The sequence below is a fragment of the Trachypithecus francoisi genome, unplaced genomic scaffold (assembly GCF_009764315.1).
Source record: "Trachypithecus francoisi isolate TF-2019V2 unplaced genomic scaffold, Tfra_2.0 Lachesis_group7, whole genome shotgun sequence".
NCBI classification, from domain to species: Eukaryota; Metazoa; Chordata; class Mammalia; order Primates; family Cercopithecidae; genus Trachypithecus; species Trachypithecus francoisi.
Window position 1 is genome coordinate 44661369 of NW_022681472.1, and position 25003 is coordinate 44686371.

Here is a 25003-nt window from a genome sequence, read left to right on the forward strand (position 1 = left end):
TGATGAATGGACATAAATCCATTTTGATTAGCACTATCACCCCAAATGCCAAATGATGCTGAGTAGATTGGACCCTTTAAGTGTTGCCAGATGTTTTTGATCAGTGTTTATCCTTTGCTATATACTTTAATGCAAGATCATATGTTAATATGCATCTGGAGAATACCAACTTAAAACCCAACAAGCCTAAAAAGTGTTTTTAGCTTACAGAGCATTTACTGGAGTTCTAATTACTAATCGCTGAAGAATAATGTAAGGTATTGCATTAGTCAGGGTTCTCTAGAAAGACAGAACTAATAGGATAGATGTATTTATAAAGGGGAGTTTATTAAGTATTCACTCATGATCACAAGGTCCCACAATAGGCCATCTGCAAGCTGAGGAGCAAGGAGCCAGTCCAAGTGCCAAAACTGAAGAACTTAGAGTCCGATGTTCAAGGGTAGGAAGCATCCAGCATGAAAGAAAGATGTAGCCCTTTTTTTTTTTTTTTTTTTTGAGGTGGAGTTTTGCTCTTGTTGCCCAGGTTGGAGTGTAATGGCGCGATCTCAGCTCATGGCAACCTCCGCCTCCCAGATTCAAGCTATTCTTCTGCCTCAGCCTCCCTACTAACTGGGATGACAGGCATGTGCCACCACACCTGACTAATTTTGTATTTTTAGTAAAGACAGGATTTCACCATGTTGACCAGGCTAGTCTCGAACTTCTGACCTCAGGTGATCTGCCAGCCTCAGACTCCCAAAGTTCTGGGATTACAGGCATGAGCCACCATGCCTGGCCCAAGAAAAATGTAGTCTGAGAGGCTAAGCCCGTCTAGTGTTTTCACATTGTTCTGCCTGCTTTATATTGTAGCCACGCTGGCAGCTGATTAGATGGTGCTCACCCAGATTAAGGGTGGGTCTACCTTTCCCAGCCCACTGACTCAAATGTTAATCTCCTTGGGCAACACCCTCACAGACACACCCAAAACCAATACTTTGCATCCTTCAATCCAATCAAGTTGACACTCAGTATTAACCATCATAGGTATAAAGCAATGCTTAAAGAAGTAACTTTATTTCTATATTTGAGATAGTTGTTGCTATATATTAGCCCTCAATATTGTTTCAGACACCAGAAAAAACACACTTTTATCAGCACATCAAAGCCATGTATTATTCAACAATCTATAACGAGAACTTAAGTCTCCCAAAAATATTCCACGAGATGTGGAAATTCAAATAAATCATAACATTTTACCTTTAAGGAAACAAAATTAGAAAGAAAGAGAGAAAGACAGAAACAGAGAAAAGAAAACTCCTAGAACAAACCAGTTAAAATCAATTTGATATTGAATGTCAGCACATGATTTTGTTAAAGAAAAGATCAAAAATGACAAAAGAAAAAAAAGTTCAAAACTCTGCCATTCTGTCTCAGTAGTTTGTTGTTCTGGTTCCCCATCAAAGGTATTTTGCTCTAAGAGAAAATCCACTGCATAATAATTTTTTTAAATGACTGTAAATTATAAAAATATGCATCAAGATATATATCACTTGTTAATTGAACAGAGGCATAAAAGCATGTTTATCATCTTAAATATAATCATTTTGCTTGCTCAGGTCTCCTCTATTGCTATTTGTTATCATCAGATATTTTAAGGGGGGAATTTCTTGAGAGAAAAGGGGACAGAAAGATGCTTTGTTTTAAGCTGATGAAAATAAAAGCTGAGGCTAGACCATTGTTCTGTCTTCAGGAGATATTCAATAGCTGTTTACTTCTTGCCTGAGTCCAAACCCAGAGCTAAACTCTGTAAAACTGAAAAGTAATAAAACAAGCATCTCTAGTAAAAAAGAAGCCCTTATTTTCTTTTAGCCACTTTTTGAGCCACTTCACCAGTTCACTCTGCCAATGCACATCTCTCACTCTGCCAGGGCGTTCACACTCTGCCTCATCTGTACCTAAAGTTGCTCTCATAAAACTAGCTAATAGAATCATAAAACTTAAGGAAGAGGTTTGTAAGTGATACTTCTCAGAGCTCAGCTTTCTGCACAATTACCTCAAGGCTACTGCATAAAATGAGGGTGAAACCAGAAGGAGGCCAGAGTTTCAACCCTGGCTTCAAATAGAGATGTTCAGCTTTCATCTAGTTTATATGAAAAGACTTCACTTAAAACCTTATTTGGGGAAAAAAAGGAAGTGGGGAGTAAATTGAAAAATGCGACAAACTAAAAAGCTTCTTGCACAGCAAAAGAAATAGTCAACAGAATAAACAGTCAACTTACAGAATGAGAGAAAATACTTGAAAATCATGCCTCTGACAAAAAGCTAATATACAGAATCTACAAGGAACTCAAACAACAAGGAGAAAAACCCAACTGCATTAAAAACTGGGCAAAGGACATGAACAGTCATTTCTCAAAAAATGAAATAAAAACAGTTATATAGTTTATATACTGGTCTTCACCCAAATCACATGCTGAATTGTAATCTACAATGCTGAAAGTGGGGACTGGTGAGAGGTGTTTGAATCATGGGGGTAGATCCCTCATGGCTTGGTGCTGTCTTCATGATAGTGGAATTATCATGAGATCTAGTCATTTAAAAGTGTGTAGCACTCCCCTCTCCCACCACTCTCTGTCTCTTGCTCCTGCCCTGCCACGTGAGACGACTGCTTCCCCTTCACTTTCTGCCATGAGTAAAACCACCCTGTGGCCTCCCCACAAGCCAAGCAGATTCCAGTGTCATGTTTCCTATACAGCCTGAAAAACCATGAGGCAATTAAATCGTTTTTCTTTATAAATTACCCAGTCTCAGGTATTTCTTTATAGCAACACAAGAACAGCCTAATACAAGTGACCAACAAACACATGGAAAAATGCTCAACACCACTAGTCACGAGACAAATGCAAATTAAAACTGCAATGGGATATCATGATGTTACACCAGTCAGAATGGTTATTATTATAAAGTTAAAAAACAATTGGTGTGGATGTGGAGAAAAGGGAACACTTATATACTGTTGGTGGGAATGTAAATTATTACTTCAACCTCTGTGGAAAACAGTATGGAGATGTATGAGAACTAAAAATGGAACTACCATTTGATGCAGCAATTACAATACTGGGTATCTGAGCAAAGGACAAGAAATAATTATATATTTTTTAAATCTGCTCTTGTATGTTCAGTGTAGCACTATCTACAATAGCGAAGTCATGGAACCAACCTAAGTGTCCATCAATGGTTGACTTGATAAAGAAATGTGATATATATACTATAAAATACTACACAACCATGAAAAATAATTAAATCATGTTCTTTACAGCAAAATAGATGGAGCTGGAGGTCATTATAGTCAGAAGCAGAAAAATACTGCATGTCCTCACTTATGTGTGGGAGCTAACAGTGGGGACACGTGGACATAAAGATAAAAACAATAGACACTGGGGACTTGAAATGGGGAGATGATGGGGAGTAAGGGCTAAAAAATTACCTATCAGGTATAATGTTTACTATGTGGGTAATGAGTACATTAGAAGCCCAGTCCCTACCAGTATGCAATATATCCACGTACTCCTTGAATCCAAAATAAAATAAATTTCTTAAAAAAATGAGATAAGAGGTGGTTCGACTCTTACTGCAACAGCTTTTAAAGGAAGTATAAAACCACTGTACCCAAAGAGAAGTGCAGAGAACACCATTGTATTAGTTCATTTTCAAGCTGCTGATGAAGACATACCCGAAACTGGGCAATTTACAAAAGAAAGAGGTTTAACTGGGCTCACAGTTCCATGTGGCTGGGGGGGGGGGGGCCTCACAATCATGGAGGAAGGCAAGGAGGAGCAAGTCACATCTTTCATGGATGGCAGCAGGCAGGGAAAAAAAAGAAAAAAACCTTATACAGGGAAACTCCCTTTTAAAAACCATCAGATCCCATGAGATTCATTGACTATCATGACAACAGTGCAGGAAACACCTACCCCCATAATTCAATCACCTCCCACCAGGTTCCTCCCATGACATGTGGGAATTGTCGGAGTTACAATTCAAGATGAGACTTGGGTGAGGACACGGCCAAACCATATTAACCATCTTATATATCTTATATAAAATTGCCATATTTTAAGAACAAAAACAATATTCATCCCAAAAAAGTAGTCTTTCATGGTGAAATATTGACATTATTAAGCTGGGAATAAAATGTCAGTTTCATCCTTCTCATATGGTCTTGTTTATTTTACTTTCCTTCCCCTTCCTTCTTCCCGTCTTTCTTTCCATCCATCCTTATTTTCTCTCCTTGGGTATTTTCAACTTTTATCCTTTTCCTCTGACTCTCTTTCTCTCTCTCTCTCCAGTTCTCTATTTCTCTCATTTCCATTTTCTTTTTTTCTCTCTGATTTTCTTCTTTTCTTCACGGAAAATGATTACACTGACCTTGATCATTCATCACACAAATATATGGGACATGCACGTATCCACCTTACTTTCAAAGTTTGTAAGACATCAAAAAGAGACAAAGAGATGCCAAGTTTCCTATGAACAGAGTTCTTTAAGAAAAACAAATTATAATAGTATACATCAAATACCTTTGGTGTCTATGTCTTAGACTTTTGCAACTGCTTTTCCCTGTTCCCCTACTCCATTTTGTTTATCAGAAGGGACCTAAAGTTAAAGTTAAATTGTTACTGTCCTCCTTAGAAAACTTTCTTGGCTCCACTTTTTTATAATTGAAAAAATATCTTAACTATCTTCTCAGATATCAAAAGGCTTTTAATTTTGTCTTATTACTTTTTCAACCTCAAGTCCTTCCACCACTAACACTACTAACAAAATTGAAATTATTTCTTATTCTTAAATACGCTGTATTAATATCAGTAGTTTCTATTAGACTATAATTAGTCCATGTTTCTTCCTATCTTAAGAAAAAATGAAGCAAGGCAAGGTGGCTCATGCCTTAATCCCAGTGCTTTAGGACGCCAAAGCAGGAGGATTGCATGAGGCAAGGAGCTCAAGACCAGCCTGGGAAACATAGTGAGACCCCATCTCTACAAAAAAGAAAATTAACAGAGTGACTTGGTGTATGCCTTTAGTCATAGCTGCTCACAGGGCTGAGGCAGGAAAATAACTTGAGCCCAGAAGTTCCAGGCTACAATGAGCTACGATTGTGCCACTGCACTCCAGTCAGGGCAAAAGAGAGAGACGCTGTCTCTAAAAACAAACAGAACAATTCCAAGACGTTAAATGAAAATAAATACAAACAGAAATTACAATCACAGAAAAAAACCTGAATTACTATAGAAAGTTCTGGTTTCTTTAAAGAATTTAAGAAATTCTCACAAACTTTAATATTGCAAATGAGGTAGATTATATAAATTTCTTAGGCCATGACAAAAGTCAAAAACAAAATATAATTTTTAAAAAGGGCTTATTTATAAAAATTGTGAGGTTCATACACTTTAATCTTAGAGAATCCTATATATCCCTCATCTTTAAGTAAATGCAATTTAAAATGAATTTACTGAAAATGAATGAGTTATTTTTATAATCACACACATTTTTAAATCTATACATATATAATGATTTTCATACTTGTGCTGTCCTCAAATTTTCTGTCTATTATTATCGAAGGCAGAGCTGGAGTTCCAGGTATAACTTTATCTTAGATTGCTTTTTGACAGTTGTTTGAAGACAAACATCATGCCAAAGCAGCAAAATACTTTTTTTTTTTTTTTTTTTTGAGACGGAGTCTCGCTCTGTCGCCCAGGCTGGAGTGCAGTGGCCGGATCTCAGCTCACTGCAAACTCCGCCTCCCTGGTTTACGCCATTCTCCTGCCTCAGCCTCCCGAGTAGCTGGGACTACAGGCGCCCGCCACCTCACCCAGCTAGGTTTTTTGTATTTCTTTTTTTTAGTAGAGACGGGGTTTCACCATGTTAGCCAGGATGGTCTCGATCTCCTGACCTCGTGATCCGCCCGTCTCGGCCTCCCACAGTGCTGGGATTACAGGCTTGAGCCACTGCGCCCGGCTACTTTTTTTAATTAAGCAAATAAAATATTGAAAATGGGAGACTTTTATGAAACTAAAAATGATGAAAAATAATACGCACACCTAGATTCACCATTAAATCCCTTGCCCAGTCATTATTTGTCTCTGGAAAAAAAAAAAAAGTGATTGAGATTCCTCCCCGACCCTGCATATCTGTGATACATGTTTCCACCTAGGGTATTGAACACTTACTTTCAGGGAACCCCTTTTCTCTATCTGTAGAAGTGGGAAAATTCTGATCACAAATTGAAAACTGTTGGGTAGTTGCTATTTTTGTGATATTAATGAACAGTGCAAACCTTAACATTTTGGCAGTGCTTAAAGTGATTCTCCCTCCTTCACGTCGGTGTGTAACATGGCCGTTTCCAGAGATGAACTGGGTGCACACTCTCAGGAAAGGAACCAAACAATTCAAAAAGAGGAAAGCACATGCCTATTCAAATACATTATAGAATAATTAAGAATAATCATTCTATTTAACATTCGATGATCCAGATAATGTTCTCATACTGCAAGGGTGGCAATAAGGAGATGTGAGGGCAGCCGTTTCCTCCTGCATAAAGGACAAAAATGTCTTCTACTGCTCTCGTCTTTCATAAGTGCCAAAAAGACATCTTTCTATGGAGTGTGTGGGTTTGAGCCTCTAAACAGATCAAAGAAAATGGTCTGTTTTGATACAAAATATCATTCGATTTTAATTTACACTGTCACTTGTAACAACAGTTTTCATTTTAAATCTTTAGTCACAAACTACTGGATGATTTGGATGAAAATAGGAATTTTGAAAGTCCACAAAAGCATATTCAACACTTATTTCTAACATTTCTATTATTCAGTTTGCCAATAAAATCCAGTTTTTTACCTCTCTCTTCAAGAATGAGAACTTTTTGTTTGTTTTCTCAGAGAGGAACTTTTGGATAAAAAGTGATGAAGCTGTCCCACTTCATGAGATAGTGCCTTTGACAGACCAGCTGTATCTGTGAGCTATGTGACTGATTCCTAGAACCAATGGCCTGTGCTCTGCAGTGTGTAGTTATCTCAACATGGGGTAGCTCCATTTTGCTTGCCCAAGGAGACAAACTACTGGATTTTTTTTTAACGTATTAGGTATTAAAACCTATACGAAGATATAATATGTAATCCTATTTTATTGCACAAGCAAGGAAGAGAGAAGAAAATGTTAGTTTAACCACTGGACCTCTTGCAGAATTTGTCTGCTGTGATAAGATAAATCAAATATTCTCTCCATTTCTCTTCAGTTTCATTTGCTGTGCTCCCAATATGTTTCAACTTAACCCCTATCCTTCAATGAAGTTTCAGAAAACAAAACATTTGGCAGCCAATGATGGGTGAATATTAGGAAAGGGAGAGGATTCAGTTCTGATCTCCGTACAGTTCAAGGTAATTAAAGAGGCCAACAGACACTTTCTGAGGTAACACAAATAATTGTGCTCATAAAGGTCTTATAATCAAGGTAACTACTAAAGATTTCAATACTACTCAAGATTATGGTGGGCAAGGGAGTCTTCAAAATTATCATCTTATCTACTGATGTTGACTCTGTCTTAGTAAGTTATGAGAATAGTTTGGATTTGCTACAGTAGCAAGCTTCCTGGGCATTAGGTTTTTATTTTTTTATCTTTTGTTGTTGTTGTTGTTTTATTTTTCCATAAGTTATTGGGGTACAGGTGGTATTTGGTTACATGAATAGGTTCGTTAGTGGTGATTTGTGAGATTTTGGTGCACCCATTACCCGAGCAGTATATACTGCACCCTATTCACCCTATTTGTAGTATTTTATCCCTCACTCCTCCCCCACTCTTCCTTGCAAGCCCCCAAAGTCCATTGTATCATTCTTAGGCCTTTGTATCCTCACAGCTTAGCTCCCACATGTCAGTGAGAACATACAATGCTTGGTTTTCCATTCCTGAGTTATTTCACTTAGAATAATAGTCTCCAGTCTCATCCAGGTCACTGCTAATGCTGTTAATTCATTCCTTTTTATGGCCGAGTAGTATTCCATCATATATATATATCACTGTTTCTTTATCCACTCATTGATTGATGGGCGTTTTGGTTGGTTCCATGATTTTGCAATTGTGAATTGTGCTGTTATAAACATGTGCTTGCAAGTATATTTTTTGAATAATGACTTATTTTCCTCTGGGTAGATACCCAGTAGTGAGACTACTGGATCAAATGGTAGTTCTAATTTTAATTCATTTTTTTAAAATTTATATATATATATATATATAACATGTATAATTAAAGTTCTAGGGTACATGTACACAATGCGCAGGTTTGACACATGGAAATACATGTGGTATATTGGTTTGCTGCACCCATCAACTCATCATTTACATTAGGTATTTCTCCTAATGCTATCTCTCCCACAGTTCCTCACCCCCTGACAGGCCTCAGTGTGTGATGTTCCCTGCCCTGTGTCCAAGTGTTCTCATTGTTCAATTTCCACCTATGAGTGATAACATGCGATGTTTGGTTTTCTGTCCCTTTGATAGTTTGCTGAGAATGATGGTTTCCAGCTTCATCCATGCCCCTGTAAAGTATATGATCTCATCCTTCTTTATGGCTGCATAGTATTCCATGGTGTACACGTGCTACATTTTCTTAAACTAGTCTATCATTTATGGACATTTGGGTTGGTTCTAAGTCTTTGCTATTAATATTATTATTACAGTGCCGCAATAAGCATACGCATGCTTGTGTCTTTATAGTAGCATGATTTATAATCCTCTGGGTATATAACCAGTAATGGGATTGCTAGGTCAAATAGCATTTCTAGTTCCAGATCCTTGAGGAATTTTCACAATGCCTTCCACAGTGGTTGAACTAATTTACACTCCCAACAGTGTAAAAGTGTTCCTCTTTCTCCACATGCTCTCCAGCATCTGTTGCTTCCTGACTTTTTAATGATTGCCATTCTAACTGGCGTGAGATGGTATCTCATTGTGGTTTTGATTTGCATTTCTCTAATGACCAGTGATGATGAGCATTTTTCATGTGTCTGTTGGCTGCATAAATGTCTTCTTTTGAGAAATGTCTGTTTATATCCTTTGTCCAATTTTTGATAGGGTTGCTTTTTTCTCATAAATTTGTTTAAGTTCTTTGTAGATTCTGGATATTAGCCCTTTTCAGATGGACAGATTGCAAAAATTTTCTCCCATTCTGTAGGTTGCCTGTTCAATCTGATGGTAGTTTCTATTGCTGTGCAGAAGCTCCTTAGTTTAATTAGATTCCATTTGTCAATTTTGACTTTTGTTGTCATTGTTTTTGGTGTTTTAGTCATGAAGTCTTTGCCCATGCCTATGACGTTAATGGTACTGCCCAGGTTTTCTTTTAGGGTTTTTATGGTTTTAGGTCTTACATTTAAATCTTTGATACATCGTGAATTAATTTTTATATAAGATATAAGGAAGGGAGCCAGTTTCATCTTTCTGCATATGGCTAGCCAGTTTCCCCATCACCGTTTATTAAATCAGGAATCCTTTCCCCATTTCTTGTTTTCATCTGGTTTGTCAAAGATCAGATGGTTGTAGATGTATGGTGTTATTTCTGAGGCCTCTGTTCTCTTCCATTGGTCTGTATATCTGTTTTGGTAGCAGTACCATGCTGTTTTGGTTACTGTTGCCTTGTAGTATAGTTTGAAGTCAGGTAGCCTGATGCCTCCATCTTTGTTCTTTTTGCTTAGGATTGTCTTGGCACTGCAGGCTTCCTTTTGGTTCCATATAAGCTTTAAAGTAGTTTTTTCCAATTCTGTGAAGAAAGTCAGCAGTAGCTGCTCGAGGATAGCATTGAATCTATAAATTACCTTGGGCAGTGTGGTAATTTTCATGATATTGATTCTTCCTATCCATGATCATGGAATGTTCTTCCATTTGTTTATGTCCTCTTATTTCATTGAGCAGTGGTTTGTAGCACTCCTTGAAGAAAGAGGTCCTTCACATCCCTTGTAAATTGGATTACTAGGTTTTTATTCCCTTTGTATCAATTTTGAAAGGGAGTTCACTCATGATCTGGCTCTGTTTTTCTGTTATTGGTGTATAGGAATGCTTGTGATTTTTGCACATTGATTTTTTATCCTGAGAGTTTGCTGAAGTTGCTTATCAGCTTAAGGAGATTTTGGGCTAAGACAATGGGGTTTTTTAAATATACAATGATGTCATTTGCAAACAGGGACAATTTGACTTCCTCTTTTACTAATTGAATACCCTTTATTTCTTTGTCTTGCCTGGTTGCCCTGTCCAGAACTTACAACACTATGTTGAATAGGAGTAGTGAGGGAGGGTATCCTTGCCTTGTACCAGTTTTCAAAGGAAATGCTTCCAGTTTTTGCCCATTCAGTATGATATTGGCTCTAGGTTTGTCATAAATAGCTCTTATTATTTTGAGATATATTCCATCAATACCTTGTTTATTGAGAATTTTTAGCATGAAGGGCTGTTGAATTTTGTTGAAGGCCTTTTCTGCATCTATTGAGATAATCATGTGGTTTTCATCATTGGTTCTGTTTATGTGATGGATTATGTTTATTGATTTGCATATGTTGAACCAGCCTTGCATCCCATGGGTGAAGTCAACTTGATTGTAGTGGAAAAGCTTTTTGATGTGCTACTGGATTCGATTTGCCAGTATTTTATCGAGGATTTTTGCATTGATATTCATCAGGGATATTGGTCTAAAATTCTCTCTTTTTTGTTGTGTCTCTGCCAGGCTTTGGTATCAGGATGAAGCTGGCTTCACAAAATGAGTTAGGGGGGATTTCCTCTTTTTCTATTGATTGGAATAGTTTCAGAAGGAAGGGTACCAGCTACTCTTTGTACCTCTGGTAGAATTTGGCTGTGAATCCGTCTGGTTCTGGACTGTTTTTGATTGGTAGGCTATTAACTATTGCTTCAATTTCAGAGCCTATTATTGGTCTATTCAGAGATTCTACTTCTTCCTGGTTTAGTCTTGGAAGGGTGTATGTGCCCAGGAATTTATCCATTTCTTCTAGATTTTCTAGTTTTTTTTCGTGTGTGTAAAGGTGTTTATAGTATTCTCTGATGGTAGTTTGGATTTCTGTAGGATTGGTGGTTATATCCCCTTTATCATTTTTTATTGTGTCTGCTTGATTCTTCTTCCTTTTCTTCTTTATTTTTCTTGCTAGTAGCCTATCAATTTTGTTGATCTTTAAAAAGAAACAGCTCCTGGATTGATTGATTTTTTGATGGGTGTTTTGTGTCTCTCTCCTTCAGTTCTGCTCTGATCTTAGTATTTCTTGCCTTCTGCTAGCTTTTGAATGTGTTTGCTCTTGCTTCTCTAGTTCTTTTAGTTGTGATGTTAGGGTGTCAATTTTAGATCTTTCCTGCTTTCTCTTGTAGGCATTTGGTGCTATAAATTTCCCTCTACACACTGCTTTAAATGTGTCCCAGAGATTCTGGTATGTTGTATCTTTGTTTGCATTGGTTTCAAAGAATATCTTTATTTCTGCCTTCATTTCATTATGTACCCAGTAGTCATTCAGGAGCAGGTTGTTCAGTTTCCATGTATTTGTGTAGTTTTGAGTGAGTTTCTTAACCCTGAGTCTAATTTGATTGCACTGTGGTCTGAGAAACAGTTAGTTGTGACTTCTGTTCTTTTACATTTGCTGAGGAGTGCTTTACTGCCAATTATGTGGCCTATTTTGGAATAAGTATGATGTGGTGCTAATAAGTATGATGTGGTGCTATCAATATTCTGTTGATTTCGGGTGGAGAGTTCTGTAGATGTCTATTAGGTCTGCTTGGTGCAGAGCTGAGTTCAGGTCCTGGATATCCTTGTTCACCTTTTGTCTCGTTGATCTATCTAATATTGACAGTGGGTTGTTAAACTCTCCCATTATTATTGTGTGGGGGTCTAAGTTTCCTTGTAGGTCTCTAAGGACTTGCTTTATGAATCTGGGTGCTCTTTTATTGGGTGCATATATATTTAGGATAGTTAGCTCTTCTTGTTGAATTGATTCCTTCACCATTATATAATGGCCTTTTGCCTCTTTGATCTTTGTTGGTTTAAAGTCTATTTTATCAGAGACTAGGATTGCAACCCCTGCTTTTTTTTGTTGTTGTTGTTGCTTTTTTTGTTGCTTTGCATTTGCTTGGTAGATCTTCCATCCCTTTATTTTGAGCCAATGTGTGTCTCTGCACATGAGATGGGTCTTCTGAATACAGTACACCGATGAGTCCTGATCTTTATTCAATTTGTCAGTCTTTGTCTTTTAGTTGGGGCATTTAGCCCATTTACATTTAAAATTAATATTGTTATGTGTGAATTTCATCCTGTCATTATGATGTTAGCTGGTTATTTTGCCCGTTAGTTCATGCAGTTTCTTCATAGCATCGATGGTCTTTACAATTTGGTATGTTTTTGCAGTGGCTGGTATTGGTTGTTCCTTTCCATGCTTCTTTCAGGAGCTCTTGTAAGGCAGGCCTGGTGGTGGCAAAATCTCTCAGCATTTGTTTGTCTGTAAAGGATTTTATTTCCCTTGTGAAGCTTAGCTTGACTGGATATGAACTTATGGGTTGAAAATTATTTTCGGTAAGAATGTTGAATTTTGGGCCTCACTCTCGTCTGTCTTGTAGGGTTTCTGCTCAGAGATCCGCTGTTAGTCTGATGGGCTTCCCATTGTGGACAACCTGACCTTTCTCTCTGGCTGCCCTTAACATTTTTTCTTTCATTTCAACCTTGGTGAATCTGACAATTATGTTTCTTGGGGTTGCTCTTCTCTAGGGGTATATTTGTGGTGTTCTCTATATTTCATGAATTTGAATGTTGGCCTGTCTTGCTAGGTTGTGGAAGTTCTCCTGGATAATATCCTGAAGAGTGTTTTCCAAGTTGGTTCCATTCTCCCCATCACTTCCTGTTACACAAACCAAATGTAGATTTGGTCTTTTCACATAGTACCATATTTCTTGGAGGCTTTGTTCATTTCTTTTTACTCTTTTTTCTCTGATCTTGTCATCTTGCTTTATTTCATTAATTTGATCTTCAATCACTGATATCCTTTCTTCCACTTGTATTGATTTGGCTATTGAAGCTTATGCATGCATCACAAAGTTCTCATGACATGGTTTTCAGCTCCATCAGGTCGCTTAAGGTCATCTCTACACTGTTTATTCCAGTTACTCATTTGTCTAACCTTTTATCAAGGTTTTTAGCTTTCTTGCGATGGGTTAGAACATGCTCCTTTAGCTTGGACAGTTTGTTATTACTGACCTTCTGAAGCCTACTTCTGTCAACTCATCAAAGTCATTCTCCATCCAGCTTTGTTCTGTTGCTGGTGAGGAGCTGTGATCCCTTGGAGAAGAGATGCTCTGGTTTTTAGAATTTTCATCTTTTCTGCTCTGGTTTCTCCCCATCTTCGTGGTTTTATCCTCCTTTGGTCTTTGATGTTGGTGACCTACAGATGAGGTTTTGGTGTGAATGCCCTTTTTGTTGATGTTGATGTTATTCATTTCTGTTTGTTAGTTTTTCCTTCTAATAGTCAAGTCCCTCAGCTGCAGGTCTGTTGGAGTTTGCTGGAGGTCCACTCCAGACCCTGTTTGTCTCAGTATTACCAGCAGAGGCTGTAGAACAGCAAATATTGCAAAACAGCAAATATTGCTGCCTGATCCTTCCTTTGGAAACTTGTGCCAGAGGGGCACCTACCTATATGAGGTGTCTGTCGGCCCCTACTGGGAGGTGTCACCCAATTAGGCTACATAGAGGTCAGGGATCCACTTGAGGAGGCATTCTGTCCATTCTCAGAGCTCAAATACCATGCTGGGAGAACCACTGCTCCTTCAGAGCTGTCAGAAAGGGACATTGAAGTCTGCAGAAGTTTCTGCTGCCTTTTGTTCAGCTATGCCCTTCCCATAGAGGTGGAGTCTATAGAAGCCATGGACCTTGCTGAGCTGCAGTGGATTCTGCACAGTTTGAGCTTCCTGGCCACTTTGTTTACCTACTCAAGCCTCAGCAAGGTGGATGCCCTTCCCCCCTCCAGTCTGCAGCCTTGCAGGTTGATCTCAGACTGCTGCGCTAGCAGTGAGCAAGGTTCTGTGTGCGTGGGACCTGCTGAACCAGGCATCAGAGAGAATCTCCTGGTCTGCCAGTTGCTAAGACCATGGGAAAAGTGCAGTATTTGGGCAGAAGTGTACCTATTTTCCAGGTACAGTCTGTCATGGCTTCCCTTGGCTAAGAAAGAGAAATCCCCCAACTCTTTGTACTTCCCAGGTGAGGCGACACCCCATCCTGCTTCAGCTCACCATCCATGGGCAGCACCCACTGTCCAATCACTCTCAGTGAGATGAACCAGGTACCTCAGTTGGAAATCCAGAAATCACCTGTCTTCTGCATTGGTTACACTGGGAGCTGCAGACTGGAGCTGTTCCTATTTGGCCATCTTGGGTCGAAACTCCTAGGTCTTTAAAAAACACACTATGAGGTCTGGGCATGGTGGTCCATGCCTGCAACACTAGCACTTTGGGAGACCAAGGTGGGTGGATCACTGGAGGTCAGGAGTTCGAGACTAGCCTGGCCAACATAGTGAAACCTCGTCTCTACAAAATATACAAAAATTAGCCAGGCATGGTGGCATGTGCCTGTAATCTCAACTACTCCAGATGCTGAGACAGGAGAATCACTTGAACTTGGGAGGTGAAGGTTACAGTTGCAATGAGTGGAGATCGTGCCATTACACTCCAGTCTGAGTGATAGAGTGAGGCTTCATCTCAAAAAAAAACCAGCCAACCAACCAACCAACCAAACAAACAAAAAGCCACTAAGAAAATGTTCTTAAAACATGAAATATTCTCAAACACTGTGTGTTCACTGGGCTCACAATCTTAGCTTATTCACCCTCTCCTCATTACCATCATATACACACACATTTTAGTGTACAGGTCACATTTATTACCATCCTGCATATATGGGAACTAGAAATACCTCAAGATGCTTGAATGAGCCCCAGTAATAAATTCCACCATAATAATCATTTCAGACTTTTGTTACGTACCAAGCATGGCACTAGTGCCTTACATGGATGATCTCATTTTTTCTTCACGATAATTCTACATAATAGGCCTTGTTGTTACTCCTATTTTACAAATGAGGAGACTAAAGTCTCCCCACTTTATGAAAGTCAGACAGCTGTTATGTGGTAGAGTTGACGTTTGATTCCAAATCCCTTTCTCTCAACAAGTAGCATCTACAGAGACAAACTACACTTTCTGGAGTTAACCTACAGTCAACACTTTGATGATTTATATTGAATACATGAGGAATCTCGTGATGGTTAATTTTGAGTGTCCACTTGATTGGATTGAAGGATGCAGAGTATTGTTCCTGGGTATCTCTGTGAGGGTGTTGCCAAAGGAGAATAACATTTGAGTCAGTGGACTGGGAGAGGCAGACCCACCCTCAATCTGGGTGCGCACCATCTAATCACCTGCCAGTATAAAAGTAAGCTTCAAAAAAGCAGACTTGCTGAGTCTTCTGGCTTCCATCTTTCTCCCATGCTGGATGCTTCCTGCCCTCAAATATTGGACTCCACGTTCTTCAGCTTCAGGACTCTTGGACCTACATCAGTGGTTTGCCAAGTGGTTTGCCAGGGCCTCTCAGGCCTTTGGCCACAGACTGAAGGCTGCACTGTTGACTTCCCTAATTCTGAGGTTTTGGGGCTTGGACTGGCTTCCTTGCTCTTCAGCTTGAAGATGGCTTCAAAATGGGATTTCACCTTGTGATCATGTGAACCAACACTTCTTAATAAATCCCCTTTCATATATACATCTATTCTACTAGTCCTGTCCCTCTAGAGAAACTTGACTAGTAAAAAACTGAATACACAATATTTTAATTATCTCAGCTTTTCACAATCCACATTGGTAAACTTGAGTCCTTGGTACCAAGACTTGACCTTTCTTCTTTGACGACGAACCAGTCTTAGGAAATCAAGATGGCATTTGAAATCAAAACACACCTACATAAGGCTGAAACCAGCTGGCATTGTTGCCTCAGTCATGACTTAGATTTTAGATTTTGATCTAAAATCACTTAGTTCAGTAGCATTTTAATTCGATCAGTGTGAAATGAAGATATTTCTATTGTTAAGAAGTTTACTGTTTTATAATCCAATCTGAGTCATATAATCTAAGTCTTAATGCAATGTAACATTTAATAATATTGACAAATTTGTTCCAGCTTTTGGCCCTAGATGGGTAAAATTGAGTTTACTTTTCTTTGAATTATGTAGAAATATAGCTTGAGATTAGATTACAAAGTAAGTTTGAATATTTACCACATATATAATAAACTTTTGATCATATCTAAATAGAATCATAGAGTTAAGAGACATGTTAATAATGTCATATAGTTCACTTTCTTTCTCAGATACATTAGCATTCCAAATAAAAATTTCTCCTTAGCTGGTATTTCACCAGTGTCATTTTCTGATATCACTTTTGAAAAAGCTACAGGAGCTTATTTATCAAAATATTTGTGTAGTGACTAACTGTATTAGGATTCTCTAGAGGGACAGAGCTAATAGGATAGATACATATATATAAAGAGGAGGTTACTAAGTAGTACTAGTTCACCAATCACAAAGTCCCACAATATGCCATCTGCAAGGAAGCTATGCCCACCTTGCCTTTGACAGTTAAGTGCTGCCACTTGGCCCCTGCAACCTTGTGATCCAATTATTCCCACTGTATTTAAATGTTGTAGTTGAGTGATGTGGTCCCCATTGTTAAATCTGACATACAGAGCAGAGCAATTTGTAGGACTCTTCAAGGATGCAGGTGCTGCCCTCACAAATCTATTTCACAAAGCATTAGTCAAGGGTATGTCTTCTGGACCCTCCCAGCTGGGATAAGTAGGTCTAAAATGATTAATCCACTCCACCATCCCAATCTCCCCGTCTTTGGATCCCTTGCTCTACATTAAACCAAGGAAGATCAGGCATTTCCAGCTCATTCACAGGGGGCCATCTCTTAATCCATATTTCAGCCAACCAAGCAAATAAACTATTAGAACCCTTTTGAACTTCCTGAGCTGCAACATTAAATGCACAATCCCTACTGCACTACTGATTTAGTTGGCCCAAATCAATAACTTCAGCCTGATCCAACTATATGTTCCTTCCACCATTATCCCACACCCTTAAGATCCATTCCCATGTCTGCTTTTCAGACTTCTGCTTATGTAAATTAGAAAACTCAAGCAATTCTTTTCAAGTGTAGTGCACCTCCTCATGGGTCACACTCTGAGCTTCACCTCTAGGGGCTTTCCAGGACTTTAGTCTAGTTCAAGGTCTAGAAGCAAACAGGAGTGTTGGGGGTGGCTCCTGAGGACAATCAACATTATCTTGCCTGGCAACTGCCTCAGGGGAGGCCATCACTGTTGCCTTATAGGCAGCACAGGATTTATGTCCTCAGACAAAGGGGGAAAGTTTGATGGCAGCATAGGTCAGGGAGGGGATGTTGCCACTACTGAGGATGAGGAAGCTGTTTCTTTTTTCGGGAAAGGCTCATCAGAATTTCCAAGCTCAGTGTCCCCAGTTTCATCAGGGTCCTCCCACACATCCCAATTCCAAGTTGCTGGGTCCATTCTTTTCCAATCAATGCTCTCACTTTAACAGTAGACACCTGGCAAGGCTGTGCATGCACCTTTCATTGCAGGTAAGCCTCTCACATGATAAGAGCTTGTATCTGATTTTCCACAATTTCAGCTCTTTCTTTACAGGAGACAAGACTCTCAGTCAGGGCAATCTTAGCAGATTTGAGGTTCGGTATCTGCTTCTCAAGCCATGAGTTAGAATCTCTGAGTTCATCATTTTCTTTCATCACTTTGTCCATTGAACTTAGAAGCAACCAACCAGTTTCATTATGTTCACTTGTTATCCATATATAGTCAAAGGTATTACATATAGAGTCACTAAACTCTGCCTCTCACAAGTGGTGAATCAGGAGTGTCAAATGCATTTATTGTGCATAATTCTCTAAACAGTTTACATAAAGGACTGCCAGTGTCCTCCATACTATTACAAGTAGAGCTCTTAGCATTTTTGTATCTAATCATATTAAGCAGCCAACTTCAGGAACCACAAAACCAACAAAAGAACTCCATTTTTAATATTTTGCTCCTCTAGAACCACTTCTGGGACCAAAATCTGTGTTAGGTTTCTCTAGAGGGACAGAAGAAATTATATATATATATATATATATATCCAGCTTTGGGACTCGGACTGGCTTCCTTGTTCCTCAGCTTGCAGATGGCCTATTGTGGGACCTTATGATCATGTGAATTAATACTACTTAATAAACCCCCCATATATATATGAGGAGCAAGGAAGCCAGTCCAAGTCCCAAAGCCGAAGAACTTGGAGTCTGATATTCGAGGATGGGAAGCATCCAACATCGGAGAAAGATGCAGCCTTTTCATGTTCCTCTGCCTCCTTTATATACTGGCCACGCTGGCAGCTGATTAGATTGTGCCCACCCAGATCAAGGGTGGGTCTGCCTTTCCCACTCCACTGACTCAAATGTTAACCTCCTTTGGCAGCACTCTCACAGACATACCCAGGATCAATAGTTTGCATGCTTGAATCCAGTTAAGTTGACACTAAGTATTAGCCATCACACTAGCCCAATAGTCATTAGATCATTCTTTTAAAAACTTTATTCTCAAATATCAGAAGTCACCTGAGGATAATTTAGTAAAGAAAAAATAACAATGGAAGCTTTCAGAGAAATACAGGCATGTCGGAAAATAATTTAAAAATTCTGACCAAGGTGAAAAAATGTAATTTGAATGGCACAGATTATTTCTAATATTCTTCTTTGTAAACTATGTTTCCCTAATATAATTATAAACATGACTGCTCCACCCAGTTATAGCTTGAAAATATCTGATAATATGGGTCAAGTCCCCAAAAATGAATCTTGAGAGAGACTCAGTCCTTATCCATGGTACTATTTATGTGTCTTTTAAAGGTGTTATTCTCTCCATAGTTAGCAATGGTATTGAACAAGTCAACCCACTCCTCACGTTCCTTCCAATCTCCTTAGAATAAAAGGAATTTTCATGTCCTATCCCTGAATGACACCTAAAAAAGGGGTGAGTGAAGGGATGGAGGAACAGTCCTTTATCCGTATGGATTTCTGGGATCCTAGCTACAAGAAATTTTATTCCTCCATTAGACATTTGAACTAACAAGGAAATCTGCTAAGAGAGTAGATAGAGACAGGGATCTAGTCTGCATGGAATTCAGGGGCTTCTGTGCATAGGGCTGCTGCAGTAGACTGTGGCTGTAGGTTCCCATCCCCCAAAGCTTCTCATTTCCCTTTGCCTCTGGGACTCTAGCCCCAGATGACTGGGGTACATCTGTTCCTTAGGCCCTCCTGACAGACAGCTCTTCCTAGGGCCCCTGCCTGCAAACACAAAGAAGTGTGTGCATAGCAGCAGCCTCCACTGCCCAGCTTGGGTGCTTCACTGACAGATGCACCTAAGTACTTTGCTGGGTGCCTGGATCATTTTGGACCTTCAAATGAAACTAGTACCTTATTCCAATAGGCCAGACAAAAATAACTATGAGCTGGTTCCTGTACCTCAGGGCTGCAGTGCACAGCTCCAGAGTACTGAGTTAAGATCTGTGCCTGACACTCGAGCAGGAGAGGAGCCTTCACTCTCAGAATACTGACAGGATTGAGAAACATGGGTTCATGGGCCAACAAGGGAGCAGGGAAGGCATTCCTTTGTAGGGCTAGTCCAGAAGAAGTGTGGCCTATTTTCCAGGCCTGGCCTCTGTCCAAGGGAGACCGATATCCCAGTACATCTTAAAAAGGAAATGTAGGCACAGCACCAGTGATCAGAGGGCACTTGCCCAGAGATCAGGAGCAAACCTGGAGAAGAGGTTATGTCTCTCCCCTCCCCCACTACAAAGTGTGACTGAGAATGTAAAGAAAAACAAGATTCATGTGGCGGAGTAAAAGCCTATCTGGTGGCCACTACTCCTAAGGGCCATCTACTGGATCACAGCTGGAATTACAACACCAAAAACATTCTGCCAATGTACATTTCTGTGAAATCCAAGACAGAAATTCAGCCAAAATTAAAGGTCCTTTATAGAGCCATGGCCCTCTGAAAGCACCTAGAAATTAAGTCAATTAAATATAATCACCATACACAACAGTTAAAGGAACCTCGGCCTTCTCAGATGAGAAAGAATAAGTGAAAGAACTCTTGAGATTCAGAAACCTAAACATTCACTTAAGCCCATTAGCTTCCCAGCAATGGTTCTTATCTAAATTGAAAAGGCTGAAATGACAGCCATAGAATTCAGAATCTGGATGGCAAAGGAGCTCATCAAGATTCTGGAGAAAGTTGAAACCCAACCCAAAGAATCCAAAGAGTTCAATAAAATTATCCAGGAACTGAAAGATAAAATATCCATTTTAAGAAATATCCATTTTAAGAATGAATAATGTATCCATTTTAACTCTGGAAATGAAACTTAACTACAAGAATTTCATAATACATCAGAAGCATCACCAGCAGAAAAGACCAAGCTGAGGATAGAATCTCAGAGCTCAAAGACCAGTTTATTGAATCAACTCAGTTAGATAAAAATAAAGAAAAAAATTTAAAACCTCTAACAAATACGGGATTATGTAAAAAGACCAAACATATGACTCATTGACATTCCTGAGAGGGGAGAGAGTAAGCAACTTGGAAAACCTATTTGAGAATATAGTTCACAAAAAAAATGTTCAATATAGCTAAAGAGGTTGACATGGCAGTTCAAGAAATACAGAGAATCCTGGCAAGATACTATACTAGATGATCATCTCAACATGTATAGTCATCAGATTCACCGGGGTCAGCATGAAAGAAAAAGTTTCAAAGACAGCTAGAGAGAAGGGTAAGATCACATAAACAGTGAACTGCATCAGGCTGACAGTGGAATTCTCAACAGATACCTTGCAAGCCAAAAGGGATTGGGGCTTATTTTCAGTGTTCTTAAAGAAAAGAAACCCCAGCAAAGAATTTCATATACTATAAAACTAAGCTTTATATGCAAAAGAAAAATAAAATCCTTCTCAGAGAAGTGAATGCTGAGAGAATTTGTTGCAACTGAGTCAGCTTTATAAGAGGTCCTTAAGGAACCTAAACATGGAAACAAAAGAACAATACATGTTACCACAAAAACACACTTCAACAAATAGACTACAGACACTATAAAACAACTACACAACTACACAATCAACTCTACAAAACAAGCAAAACAGCATAACAACAGAATCATAATTTCATATATCGATACTAACCCTGAATGTAAATGACTCAAATGCCCCACTTAAAAGGCATAGAGTGGTAAGTTGGATGAAAACACAAGAGCCAATCATCTGCTGTCTTCAAGAGACCCATCTCACATGTAACAACACCCAGATGTTCTAAATAAAGTAAGAGAGAAAGAGCTACCATGGAAACAGAAAACAAAAAAGAGAAAGAGTATATATATATACACACACATATATATATACACACACACACATATATATATGTATAATCAGACATTAAACCAACAATAATTAGGAAGGACTAAGAAGGACATTGCATAATAATAAAGGATTCAATTCAACAAGAAAATGTATCTATCCTAAATATATATGCACCCAACATTGGAGCACTCACATTTATAAAACAAGTCCTTTTGGACCTATGAAAAGACCTAGACAGTCATATAATAATAGCAGGAGACTTCAACACCTTACTGGCAGTGTTAATCAGATTGTTGAGGAAGAAATGTAACAAAGAAATTCTGGACTTAAACTTGACACTTGACCAATTGGACCTAACAGACATCTACAGAATACTCCATCCAACAGTCACAGAACATATATTTTTCTTATTTTCACATGGAATGTACTCTAAGATCAACCACATGCTCATAATAAAGCAAGTCTCAAATTTTTTAAAAAATTGAAATCGAACTAGGTGCACTCTCAGGCCACAGTGAAATAAAAATAGAAATCAGTATCAAGAAGATCCCTCAAAACTACACAAATATATGAAAATTAAACAACTTGCTCCTGAATAACTCCTACCTGAACAGCAAAATTATGGCAAAAATAAAACATAATTAATGAAAATAGGAATAAAATTTACCAAAATCTTTGAGATAAGGCTAAAGCAGTGTTAAGAGGAATGCCTATAGCACTAAGTACCTTCATCAGGAAGTTAGAAAAAACTCAAATTAACAATCTAACACTGTACCTATGGAAACTAAAAAACAAGAATAATCCAATCCAAAAGCTAGCAGAAGAAAAGAAATAACTAAGATTAGAGATGAGCTGAATTAAATCGAGACAAACAAACCTACAGAGGAGCAATGAAACCAAGAGTTGATACTTTGAAATAACAAACAAGATAGACTGTTAACTAGATTGACAGAGAAATAAAAAGAGAAGATCCAAATAAATACTATCAAAAATGACAAAGATGTCATTAAAACTGATCCTACAGATAAAAGATCATCAGAGAGCATTATAAAAAATTCTATGCACATAAATTAGAAAATCTAGAAGAAATGGATACATTTCTGGAAAAACACAAACTCCCAAGACTGAAACAGGAAGAAATGAAAACCTGAACAGACCAATATCAGTGTGTTCTGAAATTGAATCAGTAATAAAAACCTACCAACCAGGAAAATCCCTGGATGGATTCATAAACAAATTCTACCATATGTCCAAAAACAACTGGTACCAATTCTACTAAAATTATTCCAAAAATTGAGCAGGAGGAGTTCCTCCAGTCTATGAACCCAGTATCAACCTGACAGATACCCAAGGAAACAAGAAAACATCAGACCAATATCCCTGATGGACATATATGCAAAAATCCTTAACAAAATACTAACAAACCAAATACAGCAGCACATCAAAAGGTAGTTCATCATGATCAAGTAGGCTTTATTCCTTGGATGTAAGACTTCTTCAGCATACACAAATCAACAAATATGATTCACCACATAAACATAATTAAAAGCAAAAATCATATGAACATCTCAATAGATGCAAAAGAAGCTTTTGATAGAATCCAACATTCTTTCACGATAAAAATCCTCAATAAACTGGACATTTAAGGAATATGCCTCAAAATAGTAAGAACCATGTATGAGAAAGCCAAAGCCAACATTCTACTGAAAAAGCAAAAGCTTGAACAATTCCCTTTAAGAACTGCAACAATGATACTCACTCTCACCACTCCTATTCAACATAGTATTAGAAGCCCTTAGCCAGAGCAATCAGGCAAGAGAAAGAAATAAAAGACATTCATATGGGAAAACAAGAAGTCAAACTATCTCTCTTTGCTGACACTGTAACTTTATACCTAGAAAACTCTTTAAAGTCTACACCAAAGGGCTCCTGGAACTAATAAATGTCTTCAGTAAAGTTGCAAGTTACAAACTCGATATACAGAAATCAGTACCATTTCTATACACCAATAACATTCAAGCTGTGAGTCAAATCAATAATGTAATCCCATTTACAATAGCCAAAAAAAGAGTAAATATCTAGAAATACAACTAAACAAGAAGGTGAATGATCTCTACAGGAGAACCACAAAATACTGCTGAAAGAAATATGAGATGACAAAAATAAACAGAAAAATATTCCATGCTTATGAATTGGAAGATTCAATTTCATTAAAATCACCAAACTTCTGAAAGCAATTTATAGATTCAGTGCTATTCCTGTCAAACTACCAATGTCGTTTTTCACAGAATTAGGATAAACTAGTCTAAAATTAATATGGAAACAAAAAACAGCCCAAATGGACACAGCAATCATAAATAAAAGGAAGAAAGCCAGAAACATAATACTCCCTTACTTCAGACTATACTACAAGACTAAAGTAACCAAAACTGCACGGTACCGATACAAAAATAGACACATAGGCCAATGGAATAGAATAGATAGCCCAGTAATAAAGCTGCACACTTACCCAATCTGATCTTACACAGAGTCAACAATAAACAGGCAATGGAGAAGGATTCTCTATTCAATAAACGGTTCAGAGATAACTGGCTAGCCATATGCAGAAGAATAAAACTGGATCCCTACCAATATGGTTTTATGTTTTTTCCCTCCAAATCACATGTTGAAATGTGATTTTCAATTTGGAGGAGAGGCCAAGTGGGAGGTATTTGGGCCACTGGAGCAGATTCCTTATAAATGACTTGGTGTAATCCCCGTGGTAATGAGTGAATTCTCACTATGGTAATTCATGTCAGATCTGGTTGTTTAAAAGAGTGTGGCAGTTCTTTTCATTAAATATTATCCAGCCTCAGGTTTTCCTTCATAGGAATATATGTGAACGAACACACCTACCTTCCACAATATACAAAAGTTAACTCAAGTTGGATTAATGATTTAAATGTAGGACCTCAAACAATAAACATTTTAGAAGAAAATCTAGGAAATACCCTACTTGGCACAGCCTTTGCAAAGAACTTTTGGGTAAGTTTCCCAAAGCAATTGCAACAACAACAAAAATTAAAAAGTGGGATCTAATTAATTAAAGTGCTTCTGTAGAGCAAAAGAAACTATCAACAGAGTAAATAGACAACCCACAAAAAAATTACAAACTATGCATGCAACAAATATCTAATATCCAGAATCTATAAGAACTTAAGATTCAACAAGCAAAAAACAACCCCATTTAAAAATGAGCAAAGGACATAAACAGAGTGCTCAGAAGAAGACACACAAGCAGCCAACATACACAGAAAATTATTCAGTATCATTAATCATAAGAGAAATGCAAATCAAAACTACAATGAGATACAATCTCACATCAGTCAAAATGTCAAATCATTATCAAAAAGTCAAATTACAGATGCTGGCAAGGCTTCAGAGAAAAGGGAACACTTATACACTATTAGTAGGCATGTGAATTAGTCCAGCCAC